Raw genomic sequence first — 21,913 nt, 5'->3', positions numbered from 1 at the left:
GTGGGGTCCAGTAACATCTTTCTCACAAACCACAAAAGGGACAATACTGAGGATACTCCCCCTGCCCCCCTACCCCCCCACCCCCGCCCACTGAACCAAAGGAAACAGACTGCAGCACTGATTGGATGAGTTTGGGCAAGTTGTGGAGTACCCTGGTGAAGAAGGGGTTTGTGTCAGAGGCCCTACTTAGGGGAGTTAGAGTCTCTCCTAAGACAGAGTAGGTTAGAGACCCCTCTTAATAAAAGGCAAGGATGCTTGACCAACCTTGGATTAGAGGCCCAACTTAGGAGGGTTAGAGTCCCTTCTAAGATTTAGGGCATTAGAGGCCCCTCTCGGTAAAGTCCCTCTCGGCTAAAAACAGGTTTGGCACTATGGAATGTTAACTTCTATTCTCTTTGGGCTAATCTACCTTGCACTCACTGCTGATGGCTGTGGGTTACAGGGCTGGGCATGTACAGGATCATGGGACATAGGGAGCTTTTTCCTGCCTAAGAGGGGAAACTTGAGCGCTGATGGCACTGCTGGAAAAGATCCCTTTGCTACTACTGACAAGCGGCTGCCTGAACTTTTCACTGTTGCTGCAATGAGTGGGTCTTTTCTCTGGCCTCCCTAAGCTCTTTACTCTCCCCACCCTGCCACAGGCAATACTTTCCATCTCTACTTTTCCTTTCCTATCTTTTCTGTTACTCAGGGCAACCATCTTGCCCAGAGACCACGTGTGGAAACTCCAAGTCAGAGGTTGGATTAAGGATGACAGGGCCCATTTGGGGGCAGATTTAAGCCTTGCTCGTTCTATTGGGTGCTAAACAGAGTGGCTAATGTTTATGTTTTATCACATGTATTTTGCTCTGGCCAGAACAAAAAAAAAAATAATTTTCCTTTATGATGTGGCTTGGCCCCTAGGGCAATAGGGCTGCAAGCCAGATCACTAGGACCACTCAGGGAAAGGGAAGCCAGAAGCCTGGCATGCCGGCAAAAGGGTTAGAATTTCTTAGCAGTCAGATTTCTGGCTTCTTTCTCTCTGTGCAAACAGTTGAATGAATGGAAAAAAATCAACGTTTATCTCCTCTGTAAAGTTTTTATTAATATGAAAAAGAATTCTAAGGCTAGTCTTAAGCTGGTGTATTTTGTGCAATGAATCCATTTTTCTGTGTTGAGGGGTACTTTAGCATAAAGCATGGGCTTAGAACACCTGTAAACCCACTTTTCAAGACGACCCAGCAAAAACAAACAAAAAAATGGGATGAAGTCTCCACCTTGCTTAATGTCCTTAGGAGCTTGACCTTTTAACCATGTGGTGTACTTTCTCTTGGTCTCCACCTTCCAGGGAACAGGAATTTTAGAGTTCATGTCATAGTTACCTCTAAAAAATATATTAAATAGTTAAAAGACTTTGCAATCTCAAAATGAACTACTCTAGACTCCTTCTGGGAAAAGGAATGGAGACTGCCCTGTGCTGTGTAGCTCAGTAGCTAAGGTTTTACACTTTCACAGTGGTGGTCTGGGTTGGATTCCCCATATAGGAAGAAAGTTATTTCTGATTTATTATCTGTGTGACCTTGTCTATTCTCTTCTTCTCCACAGACTGTCTTAAATTTCCCTTTCTCTAAGCATCTGGGAGGTTACCTTTGGTAAAGTTCAAAAGCCAGAAATATGGGCCATTTGGCATAAGAAATTCTAAAAGGACTTTATTAAAAACTGCTATGGTTAAGCTCAGTTTAATTAAAAGCAGATATTCAAGCTCTAACAGCCTGGACTACTTGGGAAAAACAGGAGGCACCAGAGACCCCTTTCCTGGCCCTGTTCTTCTAAGGGCTCAACCCTAAAGCCAGTAATTCAATTAAGAAACTTCAAAACTGGCTGGGTGCTGTGGCTCTTGCCTGTAATCCCAGCATTTTGGGAGGCCAAGGTAGGTGGATCACCTGGGGTCAGGCATTCCATACCAGCCTGGCCAACATGGTGAAACCCCGTCTCTACTAAAAATACAAAAAATAGCCAGGTGTGGTGGCACACACCTGTAATCCCAGCTACTTGGGAGGCTGAGGCAGGAGAATCACTTTAATTCTGGAGACGGAGGTTGCAGTGAGCTGAGATCACGCCACTGCATTCCTGCCTGGGAGACAAGGTGAGACTCCATCTCAAAAAGAAAAAAAAGAAACTTAAAAACTGGCAAATGAAAAATCTTACACCTACTGTAGTAATCTTCTTTTGTTGGGTGTTGTTTTAAATTTTGTTGTTGTTGTTCTTTTTCACTGCTCCAGTCAAAGGAGAGACTTGGGTGTTTTGACCTAAGCCATATCTGCATTAGTAGGCACCCCAAGCCTAGTAACACTGGTGTTTTGCATACTTATAGAAGCACCACCTTGTCAGTCTTAAATAATAACCAGAAGAATTATTTGTATTATTAGGCAGAGACTCTTGTTCTCTTCCCTTATTTACTGCTTAGCTACCACCTGTGTTTGCTCAAGGCCTTAGGGGTCTATGATCAGCATGCAATGAAGCCAGCCAGTCTTGTGTCCTTCCCTTCAGGGCGATAAGTTTTCCCAGGGCCTGGACAGGTCCAGAGATGCTGTCTAAGGACCAGGGACTGCAGTAAAAAACCTTGTAAATTTACCTGGTGCTCTATTCTTTGCAGCTATGCTGGCACTCAAATCACGAGATACCAGGGAAGGAAAGGGAAGATCCCACTCTTTCCTTTCCCAGGCAGAATAGCTTCTTCCCATGGCCACCACCCCATGGCCCATGGGGAGTACTGCCAAGCTACTACTGATGTTTACTTAAGGCTCAGGGCGCTTCAGTCAGCTATGGTGAATGCTGCCAGACCTGGGACTCACCCTTCAGGGTAGTGGGCTCCCCTCTTGCCTAGGGCAGGTCCAGAAATGCTATCTAAGAGCTAAGACCTAGAACTGGGAACCCTGAGTCCACTTGATGCTCTACCTCACTGGGGTTGAGCTGGTACCTAAGATGCATGACAAAGTCCCCTTTACTTTTCCCTCTGCTTTTCTCAAGCAGAAGGAATCTCTCACTATAGCCGCCACAGCTAGAAATGTGCTGGGTCTCACCTGAAGCCAGCACGTCTCAGAGTCTCACCTAAAGCCCACGACTACTACTGTGGTACTACCTGTGTAGTGTTGCTGATTATTTAGGGACCAAAAGCTCTTTAGTCAGCAGCTGATGAATCCTGCCAGAACTTAGTCCTTCTTCTCAGGATGGTGGGTTCCCCTCTGGCCCAGGGTGTGTCTAGAAATGTCATCTGGGAGCTAGGGCCTGGAATGAGGGCCTCATGACTCTGCCTGGTGTCCTATCCAACTGTGGCTAAGCTGATATCCAAGTTGCAAGACAAAGTCCTCTTTACACTTCCCTCTCCTCAAGCAGAAGGGAGTCACTTTCATTTGTGTGAGCTGTGCTGCCTGGGGTTGGGGGAGGGGTGGTAAAAACATTCCCTTAGTCACCTCAGCTGGTGTCTCACTAGGTTTCATGCCTTCCACGTCCACTAGCTCTGAGCCCACCACAGCACTAGAACTTGCCTATGAGTTGCAGAACTTGTGCCCTAAACTGTCTTTCAAGTTTATTTAGGACTCCAGAGAACTTTAGCTTGTGGTGGTGAAACTTACCAAAGCTCAAGTTCCAATCGCTGACATGGACGATTCGCCTGTGGCTAGTGCTTATCTAAATGCTCCCTCTGTGGGTATTGGCTGAGTTCAACCTGGTTTTGCTTTCTACTGTGACAGGGCAGCACTGAGTTCCAATGCAAAACCTTCCACAATCGCTGCGCTCTTCCTCCCACAAGTGCACAGATTCTCTTGTCACGTGGCCACTGCTGGGGGGTGGGGGAGGGGTGGCGTCAGTGATTCAAGATTATTTTTCCTACACTCTTCAGTGCCTCTTTCAGTGATATAAAGTTAAAACCAGGCACTGTGACTGCTCACCTGATTTTTGGTTTTTATGAAGCTGTGTTTTTGTGTGTAAATAGTTGTTAAGTTTGATGTTCCTGTTGGGGGACACTCAGTGGAGGCTTCTATTTGAACATCTTGCTCTGCTCCTCTCAACAACTCATGTTTATTAAGGGATGACTCTATGCTAGAAACCATGTTCAGTTCTCTGCTGCATTATCTCATTTAATTCTCATACAACCCCATTAGATAGTGCTGCTATTATCTCTGGTTAATACACAGAGGTACCCAAGGCACAGAGAGAATAAGTAGTCAAGGTCACTTACTTGGTAAATGGTAGAGTTCTTTGAACTCTTCACTGATCCCCCCAATTCAGAGGTAATCACCTTATCTTCTTGGTCTCCAAACCAATGACGTTTATCATCTCAACTAAATATTAATAACTCTACTTATGAACCCACGAGAACTTGAGTTCTGTGAGGGCAGAGAATGTCTTCCTCATCATTATAGTTCCAATATCTAGCATAGAGCATCCATATGTATATTTACGGATTGAAATATTGGTGAGGTGGTTGACCTCTGAACCCTTGTTAAATATTATCTAGTTTTGTAACTGGAATCACTTACACACACACACACGCACACACAAACACCCATACACTTGGCTTCTTTTGACCTACTATTTCTTCTATCTCTCCACATGTTTATATGTATATTGAGGTCTAGTAGGTACAGCTTGGCCTTTAATATTCTACGTATTAAGTACTAGCAGCTCTAATCCATTCTGTGTTTATGTGTTAGAGATATGGAGTCATTAGGAAACACAGTATGTACAGAGCACTGCAGGAAGGACAGTTAGATTACCCAACCTCTTTGGTTCCTGAGGCAGTGATCACTGGAGACTGGTTCTGCTGGGGTCTAAACCAAACACTCCCTAAATACCTAGTAGAGTAGAAGCTGTCTCCTCACCCCAGGGATTCCTAAGGATGAAGTATAATTACCGTCCTGTTTCACTCCAGACTGTGCATCTGGCAGCTCCTTCCCCATGTTGGAGAATAGCTTTCTCTTCAACTGGCGTAAGTTTTGGGGCAGGGAATAAATGTTTGTTTCCTAGGATTTTTAGGTTTTCCTGAAATAAATCCAATAAACTGTTGATTCAGACAAGATCTTCACAATTCTTCTGGACAGTGTATTATAAGTACACACTATCTAATGTGTACATCTTGACATCTTGAACTGCTGCAGACATTTCTCCTATGCAGGGCTAGGACTAGGGTTAATTTTTTTTCTGGAATATTAAAGTATTTTAAATATATTGAAATATTTAAAAGTAAGCATATTAAAACTCATAACAGTATAAGTTTAAATATTTTATTTAGATAAAAATTAGAATTAAAAAAATTTTATTGGCTTTAATGGAAAAAATAATAATATATTCAAAATAAAATTATTGAAAAAATTTAGCTATTAGTAATACATGAAAACATTTATAAGGGCTTCAGACTCCAAACAATAGCTCAGTATATAGCACTGTCAGATCCTATCTTTATTTAAAATTTTAATATTGTGTTCACTGTGAATTTTTTGCATTAATTTTCATTCTAAAACATTGTATTAAAGTATTTATCTTGCTTACTGTGGTTTTTTGGTACCCACTTAAATTTTGCACTCAAGGTAAGTGTCTCACTCATCTCACCTTATTTCTGGTCCTAGGAGAGTCAACATCTGGAGGGCTAAGAGAGTTATAAAGAAATGGTGCCCCCAATAATGTCTTGAATCTTTAGATAAACCTGATACTAGAGTCATAATTTTCAGTTACAGGGCAAAGACATCCCCTTTGTTGCAGGCCAAAATCGAGTTGGATTTTCTCTTATTCATAATATAAAGTATCCTGATAGACAGAAAAAAGAATTATCTTACACATTTTAATCTTCAGTTTGCGTTTTTAAACTTAACTACAAGAGCCTGGGCATGGTGGCTCACACCTGTAATCCTAGCACTTTGGGAGGCTGAGGTGGGCAGATCACCTGAGGTCAGGAATTCAAGAACAGCCTGGCCAACATGGCCAAACCCTGTCTTTACTAAAAATACAAAAATTAGCCAGGCATGGTGGTGTGCGCCTGTAGTCCCAGCTACTTGGGAAGCTGAGGCAGGAGAATCGCTTGAACCCGGGTGGCAGAGGTTGCAGTGAGCCGAGATCATGCCACTGTACTCTAGCCTGGGCAATAGAGTGAGACTGTGCCTCAAATAAATAAATAAATAAATAAACAAACAAACTGTATGCCATGATGAATACTTTTTAATTTTTAATGGAAACAAAACATTCCATTGTAATATGTGTACCATAATTTATTTACTGTCCTATTGATGGATATGGAAGTTTTAACAGTTTCTTTTGCCATTGCAGCAATGTATCAAAGAATATCCTTATAGATATATCTCTATGTTCTTAAGCTGTAATTTCAGCAGGTAGTTGCCAAAAGTGATATTATCAGAGTAAATGATTTAAACAATTAGAATTCTTAATAGCTACTGTTAAATTACTTTCCAAAATCACTATACTAAGTTACCTGCCACCAGCAGTGGGGGCTGTTTTCCTAATGTTTTCCAATATAATAAGAGAATTATGATATTTCAAGATGATGCTAATTTTCATTTCTTGAAATTTTGTAAGGTCAAGCATCTAGTCATGTGTATATTGGCCATCTGTTTTTTTCATTGACTTTATCTATTTTAATTCTTTGCACATTTTCTAATTTTTTCTTTTTCAATTATACCAACTTTTAGTGTTTAAGAATATATTAACCTCCTGTATATTACATGTTTTGTGTTTTTTTCTCCAAAAATTGTTATTTATTATTGACTACATTTTTACATAATTGCATCATTCAGTGGCTACTTTCTATGAAATTTGGTTTTCTTATCTCAGTCAGATCTTTCCAACCTTCAAAACATTTTATCATGTTTTTGCTTCAGACCCTCATTTAAGTTTAGAAAATATTTTTATAGTTTCATCTTAAAAATGTACATCTTTAATTAATCTGGAATTTCTGTTTGTTTACTAAGGTGGGAACTTTTATTCTCTTACAAAAATAATATAGTCCAATATCTCAAAGCCATTAATCAAATAGGCTTTCCCCCACTAAATTGAATGCTACTTTATCACATTTTGAATTCTAAATATATTTTTATTGGTTTCTAACATGTCTACTAAGTTGTACTGATCCACATAATACCAATAACTAGCATTTGTTTGGTGTTTCTCTTCCAGCTACTATGCTGGGCAGTTTGCAGAAAGTATTTAAATTAATTCTTGCAAAATAAGTGTGGATAGTTCAATTTCACAGATCAGGCTAAATTTCTGATATGTGAAAAACTCTTTTTGCCAATAATCAGAAAATCAGAAGGCTAGCATTTGAACCTAGGAAAGGCTTCCCCAATAATAAATATTTAAGCTGTGAATTGGAAGATCAGTGTTTCAACAAACACTAAAGATAGAAAAGTATGTTCCAGGTTAGGGTAAAAACTTGAGAAAAGTCATGAGAGTTAGAAACCCAGGTTTTGTGTGGAGAATATTTAGTATAAATAATCTAATTTAGCTTTATTAGAGTCTACAGGCGATTAAAGCTGGAGAAGAAAGTAACAGTGGGATTGTGGAGGGCTTTGCATGCTTGAGAACTTTGGACTTCATAAGTCAATAAATAATTATATAAGAGTAATAAGAGAAAACAGATGAAGATATTTGTTTTGAGCATACCAACCAGACTGCAACATAGCTGATGAATGTGAAGGAGTTGAGGTTGGGAAGCTGGAAGACAGGGAGACCAGATTAGTTTAGGACACTGTTGCAACAGAACAGGTAAATGATGATCAAAGCCTGAGCAAGAACATGCCAATGAGAATGGGGAGGTATGTATGGCTTCTAGATATTGCTGAGATGTGATCAGAAACCTTTGTTTATATTTGTATCTGCAATTATAATGTGAGAAGTGGAAGAATAACATTATATACTCTCAGTCAAGGCATTAGTGATTGATTCCATGTTCAACTTTTAGTGGAACTTACAACTGGCTCTGCTGACTAACTCTCATGTTCTTTAGTCTTCATAGAGAGACTCCAAAAGAAGGCATGTTTGGTGCTAATCTCACCACCTTCCATCCCACTCTATTCATTCTCCTTGGCATCCCAGGACTGGAGCAATACCACATCTGGCTTTCCATTCCTTTCTACCTTATGTACATCACTGCAGTCTTGGGAAATGGAGCCCTCATCCTAGTTGTCCTTAGTGAACACACCCTCCATGTCTTCCTATCCATGCTGGCTGGCACTGATATCCTGCTATCTACCACCACTGTGCCTAAGGCCTTGGCGATCTTCTGGGTTCACGCTGGGGAGATAGCCTTTGATGCCTGCGTTACTCAGATGTTTTTCATTCATGTTGCCTTTGTGGCTGAGTCAGGAATCCTGCTGGCCATGGCATTTGACAGTTATGTAGCCATTTGTACTCCCTTGAGATACACTACCATCTTAACTCCTATGGTAATTAGAAAAATGACCCTGGCAATCTGGGGACGAAGCATTGGGACAATTTTTCCTGTCATATTCCTGCTGAAGAGGCTGCCATACTGTCAGACCAATATCATCCCCCACTCATACTGTGAGCACATTGGGGTGGCCCGATTGGCCTGTGCTGACATAACTGTCAATATCTGGTATGGCTTTTCAGTGCCAATGACATCGGTTTTGGTAGATGTTGCATTCATTGGTTTTTCCTACACTTTGATCCTCCAGGCTGTGTTTAGACTTCCTTCCCAGGAGTCCCAGCACAAAGCTCTTAACACCTGTGGTTCTACATTGGAGTTATTCTCCTCTTCTTCATCCCATCATTTTTTACTTTCCTGACCCACCGCTTTGGCAAGAATATCCCCCATCATGTCCACATACTTCTGGCAAATCTCTATGTGCTTGTTCCCCCATATGCTTAACCCCATTATCTACAGAGAGAAGACCAAGCAAATCAGGGACAGTATGGCTCACATGTTATCTGTGGTGGGGAAGTCTTGAGACAGTTAATGGTCCCTTCACAGTTTTCTCTTACCAGTAGGAGAAAAGAGAAGTTGCCAATCAAGTTCCCAAGTTTAGGCCCTATAGTGTGTTGTAGCAGAAAGCACATGGACTTTGGAATAAAATATACTTGGATTCAAATCCCGGCTCCTTCACTTTCTGATTTTGAAAAATCATGGAGAGGTTCCCATCTTTTGAAAATTTAGTTTTAACCTGTAAAGTTGAACTGCTCATATCTATGCTCTAAAGTTTTTGTAAGGATTAAATTAAATATGTAAACTACTTGGCACATTGCCCAGTATTACGTGGGATCTCATGTTAGCTATAATTTTAACTTGAAGTTTGTTGCCTGAGGAAGATGTCTTAGATTTGATGTATATGAGAGTCCCAATATTTCCAGAGGCTCTTCTGCCTCCTCCTGCTTACCTTCCAAGGCTGTGTCATGATCATCATCATCTCCAGCATCACTGCTGTCATTATCACAAGTTTGTGGTGAAAATCAAACTGGGTAATAAATATTTAAAAAATGCTTTTTAAAAACATGAAGCAGACCAGAATGGTGGCTCACACTTGTAATCCCAGTACTTTGGGAGGCTGAGGCAGATGGATTATTTGAAGCTAGGAGCCCGAGACGAGCCTGGCCAACATGGAGAAACCCCATCTCTACTAAAAATACACACACACACAAAATTAGCTAGTCATGGTAGCGCATGTCTGTAATTCCAGCTACTTGGGAGGCTGAGGCAGGAGGATCATTTGAACCTGGGAGGCTGGGGTTGCAGTGAGCCAAGATCACACCACTGCACACCAGCATGGATGACAGAGCAAGAGATTCTGTCTCAAAAAAAGAAAAAAAAAAAGGTGTGTGTTGGGGGAACCCCACTAAGCTGTTGAAAAAGGATTAAGGTTTGCATTGATTATATTTTATATGTAAGGAACGATCACCATTATTATATTTTAAAATCCTTTTACAGGTTGGGCGCAGTGGCTCATGCCTGTAATCTCAGCACTTCGGGAGGCTAAGGTGGGTGGATCAGCTGAGGTCAGGAGTTCAAGACCAGCCTGACCAACATGGTGAAACCCCATCTCTACTAAAAATACAAAATTAGCCAGACATGGTTGCGGGTGTCTGTAATCCCAGCTACTCGGGAGGCTGAGGCAGGAGAATTGCTTGAACCCAGTAGGCAGAGGTTGCAGTGAGCTGAGATCGCGCCATTATACTCCAGCCTGGGCGACAAAGTGAGACTTCGTCTCAAAATAAATAAATAAATATAAAAAAAAATCCTTTTACTCATCCAGGAAATGGGCCAGGTGACACTGACACAGGCACTAGTCATAGAGAACTGAGGGTCTGAACTCACAGGAACAAAGAACAAGTTATGGGCCCACATTGATAATAGGAAAAATGATATATCATATATTCAGATGTTAGAAAAATGAAGCAAGCTAATATTCTATGATGTTAGTTCCTCTTACCTATTTGTACCTTTTAAAAAATCTAATCAGAGCTAAATTTGAATAGCTTTAAACTCCATTTATAAATTATGATTACTTCCAAACTGTTCCCTTCAGCTCAGCCTTTTCCATTGAGATCCACATTTATATAGTGAACTATTTCTTGACTTCTCCAGCTGTATATTTAGTAGGTATCTCAAAATAAACATGTCTGTATTAGAAGGGTAGCTTAGGCTATGCTACAGTAATGCATCATACAATTTCAGTGAATTATCAAAACAAAGTTCATACCTCTATCTTTTAAAGTGTAGTGTGTGTCAATAGGATCTATTATCCATTTAGTGGCTCAGGAATCCTGAATCCCTCCATCTTGTGATGTTATGTAAACATACATTTTTCAGAGTTGCTAAAGCCAGGAAAGATAGAGAAGCATGACATAGAGCAATTATTAACTGTCTTGGTCTTAAGTAATTCATCACTTTTATTCACATTTTCACTGATAAGCCTGTGGCCTCATGGCCCAAACTCAACTGCAGGGAAAGCTGGGAAATATAGGAGTACTCATGGATTTGCAGTATTAATTGTCTCTGTCACCATCTGTACTTTGGTTACTTAATATTTATTTGTTCCCTTTTCACAATGTAGAGACCACACCCAAATTCTCTCCACAGGAGAGACTCCAAAGTCCCACCCAACACTCCATAGGTGGGAATTGTTCAATTCTCACCTATGACTGAGAACATGTGGTGTTTGGTTTTTTGTCCTTGTGATAGTTTACTGAGAATGATGATTTCCAATTTCATCCATGTCCCTACAAAGGACATGAACTCATCATTTTTTATGGCTGCATAGTATTCCATGGTGTATATGAGCCACATTTTCTTAATCCAGTCTATCATTGTTGGACATTTGGGTTGGTTCCAAGTCTCTGCTATTGTGAATAATGCCACAGTAAACATACGTGTGCATGTGTCTTTATAGCAGCATGATTTATAGTCCTTTGGGTATATACCCAGTAATGGGATGGCTGGGTCAAATGGTATTTCTAGTTCTAGATCCCTGAGGAATCGCCACACAGACTTCCACAATGGTTGAACTAGTTTACAGTCCCACCAACAGTGTAAAAGTGTTCCTATTTCTCCACATCCTCTCCAGCACCTGTTGTTTCCTGACTTTTTAATGATTGCCATTCTAACTGATGTGAAATGGTATCTCACTGTGGTTTTGATTTGCTTTTCTCTGATGGCCAGTGATGGTGAGCATTTTTTCATGTGTTTTTTGGCTGCATAGATGTCTTTTCTTGAGAAGTGTCTGTTCATGTCCTTTGCCCACTTTTTGATGGGGTTGTTTGTTTTTTTCTTATAAATTTGTTTGAGTTCATAGTAGATTCTGGATATTAGCCCTTTGTCAGTTGAGTAGGTTGTGAAAATTTTCTCCCATTTTGTAGGTTGCCTGTTCACTCTCATGGTAGTTTCTTTTGCTGTGCAGAAGCTCTTTAGTTTAATGAGATCCCATTTGTCTATTTTGGCTTTTGTTGCCATTGCTTTTGGTGTTTTAGACATGAAGTCCTTGCCCATGCCTATGTCCTGAATGGTAATGCCTAGGTTTTCTTCTAGGGTTTTTATGGTTTTAGGTCTAACGTTTAATTCTTTAATCCATCTTGAATTGATTTTTGTATAAGGTGTAAGGAAGGGATCCAGTTTCAGCTTTCTACATATGGCTAGCCAGTTTTCCCAGCACCATTTATTAAACAGGGGATCCTTTCCCCATTGCTTGTTTTTCTCAGGTTTGTCAAAGATCAGATAGTTGTAGATATGCGGCGTTATTTCTGAGGGCTCTGTTCTGTTCCATTGATCTATATCTCTGTTTTGGTACCAGTACCATGCTGTTTTGGTTACCGTAGCCTTGTAGTATAGTTTGAAGTCAGGTAGTGTGATGCCTCCGGCTTTGTTCTTTTGGCTCAGGATTGACTTGGCGATGCGGGCTCTTTTTTGGTTCCATATGAACTTTAAAGTAGTTTTTTCCAATTCTGTGAAGAAAGTCATTGGTAGCTTGATGGGGATGGCATTGAATCTATAAATTGCCTTGGGCAGTATGGCCATTTTCACGATATTGATTCTTCCTACCCATGAGCATGGAATGTTCTTCCATTTGTATCCTCTTTTATTTCCTTGAGCAGTGGTTTGTAGTTCTCCTTGAAGAGGTCCTTCACATCCCTTGTAAGTTGGATTCCTAGGTATTCTATTCTCTTTGAAGCAATTGTGAATGGGAGTTCACTCATGATTTGGCTCTCTGTTTGTCTGTTGTTGGTGTATAAGAATGCTTGTGATTTTTGTATGTTGATTTTGTATCCAGAGACTTTGCTGAAGTTGCTTATCAGCTTAAGGAGATTTTGGGCTGAGACAATGGGGTTTTCTAGATATACAATCATGTCAACTGCAAACAGGGACAATTTGACTTCCTCTTTTCCTAACTGAATACCCTTTATTTCCTTCTCCTGCCTGATTGCCCTGGGCAGAACTTCCAAAACTATGTTGAATAGGAGTCGTGAGAGAGGGCATCCCTGTCTTGTGCCAGTTTTCAAAGGGAATGCTTCCAGTTTTTGCCCATTCAGTATGATGTTGGCTGTGGGTTTGTCATAGATAGCTCTTATTATTTTGAGATATGTCCCATCAATACCTAATTTATTGAGAGTTTTTAGCATGAAGGTTGTTGAATTTTGTCAAAGGCTTTTTCTGCATCTATTGAGATAATCATGTGGTTTTTGTCTTTGGTTCTGTTTATATGCTGGATTACATTTATTGATTTGCGTATGTTGAACCAGCTTGCATCCCAGGGATGAAGCCCACTTGATCATGGTGGATAAGCTTTTTGATGTGCTGCTGGATTCGGTTTGCCAGTATTTTATTGAGGATTTTTGCATCAATGTTCATCAAGGATATTGGTCTAAAATTCTCTTTTTTGGTTGTGTCTCTGCCTGGCTTTGGTATCAGGATGATGCTGGCCTCATAAAATGAGTTAAGGAGGATTCCCTTTTTTTCTATTGATTGGAATAGTTTCAGAAGGAATGGTACCAGTTCCTCCTTGTACCTCTGGTAGAATTCGGCTGTGGATCCATCTGGTCCTGGACTCTTTTTGGTTGGTAAGCTATTGATTATTGCCACAATTTCAGCTCCTGTTATTGGTCTATTCAGAGATTCAACTTCTTCCTGGTTTAGTCTTGGGATAGTGTATGTGTCGAGGAATTTATCCATTTCTTCTAGATTTTCTAGTTTATTTGCGTAGAGGTGTTTGTAGTATTCTCTGATGGTAGTTTGTATTTCTGTGGGATCGGTGGTGATATCCCCTTTATCATTTTTTCTTGCGTCTATTTGATTCTTCTCTCTTTTTTTCTTTATTAGTCTTGCTAGCGGTCTATCAATTTTGTTGATCCTTTCTAAAAACCAGCTCCTGGATTCGTTAATTTTTTGAAGGGTTTTTTATGTCTCTATTTCCTTCAGTTCTGCTCTGATTTTAGTTATTTATTGCCTTCTGCTAGCTTTTGAATGTGTTTGCTCTTGCTTCTCTAGTTCTTTTGATTGTGATGTTAGGGTGTCAATTTTGAATCTTTCCTGCTTTCTCTTGTGGGCATTTAGTGCTATAAATTTCCCTCTACACACTGCTTTGAATGTGTCCCAGAGATTCTAGTATGTTGTGTCTTTGTTCTTGTTGGTTTCAAAGAACATCTTTATTTCTGCCTTCATTTCATTATGTACCCAGTAGTCATTCAGGAGCAGGTTGTTCAGTTTCCATGTAGTTGAGTGGTTTTGAGTGAGATTCTTAATCCTAAGTTCTAGTTTGATTGCACTGTGGTCTGAGAGATAGTTTGTTATAATTTCTGTTCTTTTACATTTGCTGAGGAGAGCTTTACTTCCAAGTATGTGGTCAATTTTGGAATAGGTGTGGTGTGGTGCTGAAAAAAATGTATATTCTGTTGATTTGGGGTGGAGAGGTCTGTAGATGTCTATTAGGTCTGCTTGGTGCAGAGCTGAGTTCAATTCCTGGGTATCCTTGTTGACTTTCTGTCTCGTTGATCTGTCTAATGTTGACAGTGGGGTGTTAAAGTCTCCCATTATTAATGTGTGGGCATCTAAGTCTCTTTGTAGGTCACTAAGGACTTGCTTTATGAATCTGGGTGCTCCTGTGTTGGGTGCATATATATTTAGGATAGTTAGCTCTTCTGTTGAATTGATCCCTTTACCATTAAGTAATGGCCTTCTTTGTCTCTTTTGATCTTTGTTGGTTTATAGTCTGTTTTATCAGAGACTAGGATTGCAACCCCTGCCTTTTTTTGTTTTCCATTTGCTTGGTAGATCTTCCTCCATCCTTTTATTTTGAGCCTATGTGTGTCTCTGCCCGTGAGATGGGTTTCCTGAATACAGCACACTGATGGGTCTTGACTGTTTATCCAATTTGCCAGTCTGTGTCTTTTAATTGGAGCATTTAGTCCATTTACATTTAAAGTTAATATTGTTATGTGTGAATTTGATCCTGTCATTATGATGTTAGCTGGTGATTTTGCTTGTTAGTTGATGCAGTTTCTTCCTAGTCTCGATGGTCTTTACATTTTGGCATGATTTTGCAGCGGCTGGTACCGGTTGTTCCTTTCCATGTTTAGCGCTTCCTTCAGGAGCTCTTTTAGGGCAGGCCTGGTGGTGACAAAATCTCTCAGCATTTGCTTGTCTGTAAAGTGTTTTATTTCTCCTTCCCTTATGAAGCTTAGTTTGGCTGGATATGAAATTCTGGGTTGAAAATTCTTTTCTTTAAGAATGTTGAATATTGGACCCCACTCTCTTCTGGCTTGTAGAGTTTCTGCTGAGAGATCTGCTGTTAGTCTGATGGGCTTCCCTTTGAGGGTAACCCAACCTTTCTCTCTGGCTGCCCTTAACATTTTTTCCTTCATTTCAACTTTGGTGAATCTGACAATTATGTGTCTTGGTGTTGCTCTTCTCGAGGAGTATCTTTGTGACGTTCTCTGTATTTCCTGAATCTGAATGTTGGCCTGCCTTGCTAGATTGGGGAAGTTCTCCTGGATAATATCCTGCAGAGTGTTTTCCAACTTGGTTCCATTCTCCCCGTCACTTTCAGGTCCACCAATCAGACGTAGATTTGGTCTTCACATAGTCCCTTATTTCTTGGAGGCTTTGCTCATTTCTTTTTATTCTTTTTTCTCTAAACTTCCCTTCTCGCTTCATTTCATTCATTTCATCTTCCATCACTGATACCCTTTCTTCCAGTTGATCGCATTGTCTCCTGAGGCTTCTGCATTCTTCACGTAGTTCTCGAGCCTTGGTTTTCAGCTCCATCAGCTCCTTTAAGCACTTCTCTATATTGGTTATTCTAGTTATACATTCTTCAAAATTTTTTTCAAAGTTTTCAACTTCTTTGCCTTTGGTTTGAATGTCCTCCCATAGCTCAGAGTAATTTGATCGTCTGAAGCCTTCTTCTCTCAGCTCGTCAAAGTCATTCTCCATCCAGCTTTGTTCCATTGCTGGTGAGGAACTGCGTTCCTTTGGAGGAGGAGAGGTGCTCTGCTTTTTAGAGTTTCCAGTTTTTCTGCTCTGTTTTTTCCCCATCTTTGTGGTTTTATCTACTTTTGGTCTTTGATGATGGTGATGTACAGATGGGTTTTTGGTGTGGATGTCCTTTCTGTTTGTTAGTTTTCCTTCTAACAGACAGGACCCTCAGCTGCAGGTCTGTTGGAATACCCTGCCGTGTGAGGTGTCAGTGTGCCCCTGCTGGGGGGTGCCTCCCAGTTAGGCTGCTCAGGGGTCAGGGGTGAGGGACCCACTTGAGGAGGCAGTCTGCCCATTCTCAGATCTCCAGCTGCGTGCTGGGAGAAACACTGCTCTCTTCAAAGCTGTCAGACAGGGACATTGAAGTCTGCAGAGGTTACTGCTGTCTTTTTGTTTGTCTGTGCCCTGCCCCCAGAGGTGGAGCCTACAGAGGCAGGCAGGCCTCCTTGAGCTGTGGTGGGCTCCACCCAGTTGGAGCTTCCCAGCTGCTTTGTTTACCTAAGCAAGCCCGGGCAATGGTGGGCGCCCCTTCCCCAGCCTCGCTGCCTTCTTGCAGTTTGATCTCAGACTGCTGAGCTAGCAATCAGCGAGACTCCGTGGGCGTAGGACCCTGCCAGCCAGGTGCCGGATATAATCTCCTGGTGCATCTTAAGGCCGTGGGAAAAGTGCAGTATTCAGGTGGGAGTGATCCGATTTTCCAGGTGCCGTCTGTCACCACTTTCTTTGACTAGGAAAGGGAACTCCCTCATCCCTTGTGCTTCCCGAGTGAGGCAATGCCTCGCCCTGCTTCGGCTCGCACACAGTGCATGCACCCACTGACCTGCGCCCACTGTCTGGCACTCCCTAGTGAGATGAACCCGGTACCTCAGATGGAAATGCAGAAATCACCCGTCTTCTGCGTCGCTCACGCTGGGAGCTGTAGACCGGAGCTGTTCCTATTCGGCCATCTTCACCAACACTGTATTTTCTAACATCTCTTCTGCTAGAGCTACAAGTCTAGGAGGCAGCTGGTCCATTCTCCTGACATGCTGCAGGTATACCAACTATTTTTCTATTGCATAGCACAGATCACCATTTTTTCAATTTCTGTTATCAGATTATCTCCCCACTTGCAAGATAAAATTCTGCATCTATATTGTTTTCCTCCATTTTTGTTATTTACTTCCAGCCATGAAGATGGGTGAGACAGTCTAGAGAACTCATAGTCCTCTTAACTGTCAATCACATTCCCAGGTGTAAACTCATTCACCTGATCTCCAGCAGTCAATTAGGCTATGATGCAGTAACATTTAAGCCATTCTGCTCCTTCCATAGGAGAGAGCTGTTCCTGGGAAACAGCTAACAAGCTAGTGATACATTAAACAAATAATAATCTTTTTTTCTAGATGGGACTACATAACTAGGATGGCCAAAGAAATGTGGGCAGAAGTGATGTGTGTCACTTCCACATTGAGGTACTTAAATATGCAGTGTAGCATTTCCATGTACTCTTTCTTGTTCATGGTGACATCAGAGAACACATGCTGAAAATAGCAGCATTTCAAGTAAAGAGTTTGGAATCCTAACTCAATACTTGGAGGAGAGCCAATCAGTAGCACAATTCAACCAGCAACATCATCATTTTCTTCTTTTCTCTGTGAACAGCAAATCATGTTTTATTGTGTTAACCAAAAATTTGAAGTTATAACCTTATTAACAGAGTAAGTCATTGAATCACTCTGATTCTCAGAATTTTTTGGATGTGAAGAAGCATATTTAGCAGAATTTTATGAGGACTAAACGAGATTGGGTTTGAAGTAATTTCTAATCTGCCAAGTATTTCATATAGGATATAACTGTTACTCTTATGCCTCTTCCAGATGGAAACAGACGCTATTGGTTTAATTGAAACCCTTTTCAGTGATTGCCTCTCTCCTTGCCTCTCTAGTCTTTGGTGTCTGAAATTGCTAATCACTGGTGAAAGCAGCAGCTTGTCTTGTTAGAAAAAAATGCAGCTTCTGTCTTCACAGTTATCTCTCAATAGCTCTCAAGTTCATCCATCCTAGTGTAAGGGCTGATTACTTGTAGCTCTGCTGTGGGCTTTTAAGCCCCTGTGTGATGTCCTTCATTAAACCATTCAGTCCTGATGGCCTCATGGTTCCTATCACTGCTCCACATCCAGGTTCTGTCCTCCAAAGAGGTGATCCTCAAGAGTGGATTCATCCATTTCCTGAAGACTACCCTCAGTTCATGGTCTAGAAGATTTTTTCCTCTGACTGACTGAGCTATTCATACAGAGTATCTTAGGCCGCTGTGGGATGTAGAGTCCTGTGCTAGACACATTGCTTTGTCCAGAGTTTTACTAGAGATAAAAATAGGAAGTCGGGTATGGTGGCTCATCCCTGTAATCTCAGCACTTTGGGAGACCAAGGAGGGCAGATTTCTTGAGGCTGGGAGTTCGAAAGCAGCCTGGTCAACAGAGTAAAACCCCATCTCTACTAAAATACAAAAAAATTAGCCGGGTGTGGTGGTACACGCCTGTAATCCCAGCTACTCCGGAGGCTGAGGCACAAGAATTGCTTAAACCCGGGTGGTGGAGGTTGCAGTGAGCAGAGATTGCACCACTGCACCCCAGTCTGGGTGACAGAGTGAGACTCTGTAAGAAAAAAAGAAAAAATTATTTCGGCTCCACCAAAAGGGCACTTAGAATATTTTTTCCAGGCTTTGAATTTTACTGCAAATTAATTTTAATTACAGTATATGGATAGCACATTCAAGGCATATTCTCTTGTTATCTTTTGAACTTCTTAACATCCTAGTTACATATTTACACAATTACTATTTCCTATGTACAAATAAAAAAATAGGGAGGGTAGGTAAATTGAAAAGGACACTATTTGTTCTGTCTTTTGGGCTGCAGCTGACCAAAATAGAGCACACACTGTCAAGCAAAATTGGAAATTATTGGCTTATAGGCTAGAAGGAAAGACTTAGAAACCAGACTGTAGGAAGGGCAAGGATATTAGACTATAAGAAGGACTAGAACTAGCCTCCTCCATCTGTCATCTCTATTTTCGGTCTGGTATTTTTATATCATGCTAAGATTGGCTTTCTCCATAGCCTGGAAGCAAATAGTTTTTCAGTTTTACATTTTGAAAATTTTGTCCGCCGGAGAGTGACAGTCTAAAAATTTGGGGGAAGGATCTCTTGGCTCAGCTAAAGTCAGGTTCCTACTCCTAATCCAGAGTGCTGTGATGAAGGGTGGGATGCCATTACACAGGCATGGTTGCTCCATGTCAACCATAGGAATAGGGAGGGCGTTTTTCAGAAAAGGAGAGCAGGGCAGATAGAAGTTGCTGACTACAGTCAAGTGGCAAATCAGAGGCAGAATCAGGTGCAGGATCTAGATCTGATTCTCAGAGACCCCTGTATTCAGATGTATTTCTGTGTTTTCAGTGTAGGTTCTCTTTCAGACTATAAACAGTATGAAGGTGAGGTGATGGCTTCCTTGTTCACTACTGTATTTCCAGCAATTCACACTCAATAAATAAATACATTATGAAGAAGTGACTTCAAAAGATAGCCTACAGTTGCTTTTTTCTAAACTAGTTTATTGTTGTTATCTAGAAATTTTTGAGTAACAACTCATAAAAATATGTAGTCTTAAGAAAAAATCTATTATTCTTCCACAAAAATGTATAAAATTTTAAGTACTTTCTGATCTAGATAAGGGATAGCTTACTGAATAGGTTTTATAGTTTTCTTTTAAAAATTTATATTATTTCATAAGAAATTTATCCTGTGATTATAAAGGTCTGCAGACATAATGCATTTAGTCTTCTGAATACAGATGCAATGAGGATTTTTCTAAAGAAAATTTTTTAAATATATTTTTTTCTTTAGATCAATATTTAGGATAAAATTACTAGTTTCATTGATTTCCTTTATTTTTCTGTTTTCTACTTCATTGATTTCTATCCTGTTTTTATTATTTCTTTTGGTGTTTTTTTTTTAAGTCTTATCCTTCTACAATAGAAGTATATGGGTTTGTCCTGAAAAATATTCATGTGCACTTGAAAAGAATCTATAGTCTGCTGTCATTGGATGGAATGTTCTATAAGGGTCAGTTATGTCAAGATGGTTGATAGTGTTTGTTGCTCAAACCTTCTAAATTCTTGCCGATATTCTACTATGTCAATTATTGAGAGTGGCATATTAAAATACCAGCTATTATAGTTGAATTGTGTGTTTCTTCTTTCAATTATGTAATATTTTGCTTCATATATTTTGGGGCAATGTTTATACATTTTATAATTAATGTACCTTTCCTTATTGACACTTTAAACATAAAATGACTCCAGAAATATTTTGTGTCTTAAAGTCTATCTTATTTGATATTGATATAGTAACTTCAGCATTCTAATGATTATTGTTCACATAACTTTATTTTTACTTTCTTTTTGTTTCAAACTACTTTTATTTTTCAACCAAAGTGCTTTTGGTTGGAGTATGTAGTCCATTTACATTTGGTGTTATTGCCAGTATGTCTGGGTTTACATCTGCCATTTTTCTTTCTTTTTCTTTTTTCTCCGCCGAGAAGGAGTCTCACTCTGTCGCCCAGGCTGGAGTGCAGTGGCACGATCTCAGATCACTGCAACCTCCACCTCCCTGGTTCAAGCGATTCTCCCGCCTCAGTCTCCTGAGTAGCTGGGATTACAGATGTGGTTTTGCCACATTGGCTAGGCTGGTATTGAACTCCTGACCTCAGGTGATTTGCCCACCTTGGCCTCCCAAAGGGCTGGGATTACAGGTGTGAGCCATCACGCCCAGCTTCATTTTTCTTTTTATGTCTCAAGTTCCTTTTTTTGGTTCCTCTGTTACTCTTTTACTACTATTTGACTTATTTTGTGGAAAATCATTATTTTTAGTGTACCAATTTCTTTTCTCTGTCGATTTTAAATTATGTTTTTGTTATTTTTAGCTGTTCTATGGATTTTTAAAAATCACAGTTTACTTCAGATTAATACAAACAGTTCTGATAAAATATAGAAACTTTGCTCCAATAAAGGTCCATAACTTCACCCTTCTGTGCTATTACTTTTTTTATAATGCCAAGTTTTATTTTATTTTTAATAAATATCAACTATTCATTTTCAACTTTTATTTTAGATACAGGGAGTACATATGCAGGTTTGTTACATGGGTATATTGTGTGATGCTGAGGTTTGGGATACAGATCCATCATTCAGGTAGTGAGCATAGTACACAATAGGTAGATTTTCATGCCTCCCTCATTCCCTCCCCCATCAGTAGTCTGCAGTGTCTATTGTTCACATTATGTTCATGTGTATTCAATTTTTAGCTCCTACTTATAAGTGAGATTTATATTTTAAACCATCTTTGTATCCCAGTAATAAATCTCACTTAGTCATGGTATATAATCCTTTTAGTATGCTGCTGAATTTGGTTTGCTAGTATTTTGCTGAGGATTTTTGCAGCAAAGTTCATAAGGGATATTGGTCTGTAGTTTTTTTTTTCTTCTTTTTCCTGTAGTGTCTTTTTCTGGCTTGGTATCAGGGTAATGCTGGCCTTGTAAAATGAGTTTGGAAGTATTCCCTCCTTTTTAATTTTTTGGAAAAGTTTGAGAAAGATTGGTGTTAGTTCTTTAAATGTTTGGTGGAATTCACCAGTGAAGCCATCAGGTCTGGCAAGGCAGGGCTAATGGTAGCAACCTCCCTCAGCTTTTGTTTCTCTGAGAAAGTCTTAACTTCTTTCTCATCTTTGAGGTACAGTTTGGCTGGACGTAGGATTCTTGGGTGACAGCCTTTTTTTTTTTTTCGCTCTGAATATATTGGCCACTGCCTTCTATGCTCTGAAGTTTCTGATGAGAAATCTGCTGATAATCCTATTGTACATCACTTGTATGTGATGTTAGTTGCTCCTCTCTTGCTCCTTTAAAGATCTCTC

The 21,913-nt window shown here is 40.2% G+C and overlaps 1 pseudogene; it reads left to right on the top strand.

Annotated features, from left to right (window-relative positions):
- Positions 1–8,021: 8,021 nt before the first annotated feature.
- Positions 8,022–8,957, top strand: LOC100986673 (olfactory receptor 52B2-like; annotated as a pseudogene).
- Positions 8,958–21,913: the final 12,956 nt, after the last annotated feature.

Source organism: Pan paniscus, chromosome 9 (assembly GCF_029289425.2).
Source record: "Pan paniscus chromosome 9, NHGRI_mPanPan1-v2.0_pri, whole genome shotgun sequence".
NCBI classification, from domain to species: Eukaryota; Metazoa; Chordata; class Mammalia; order Primates; family Hominidae; genus Pan; species Pan paniscus.
Note: the sequence above shows the minus strand (reverse complement) of the source record. Positions and strands in the feature narration are given on the sequence as shown.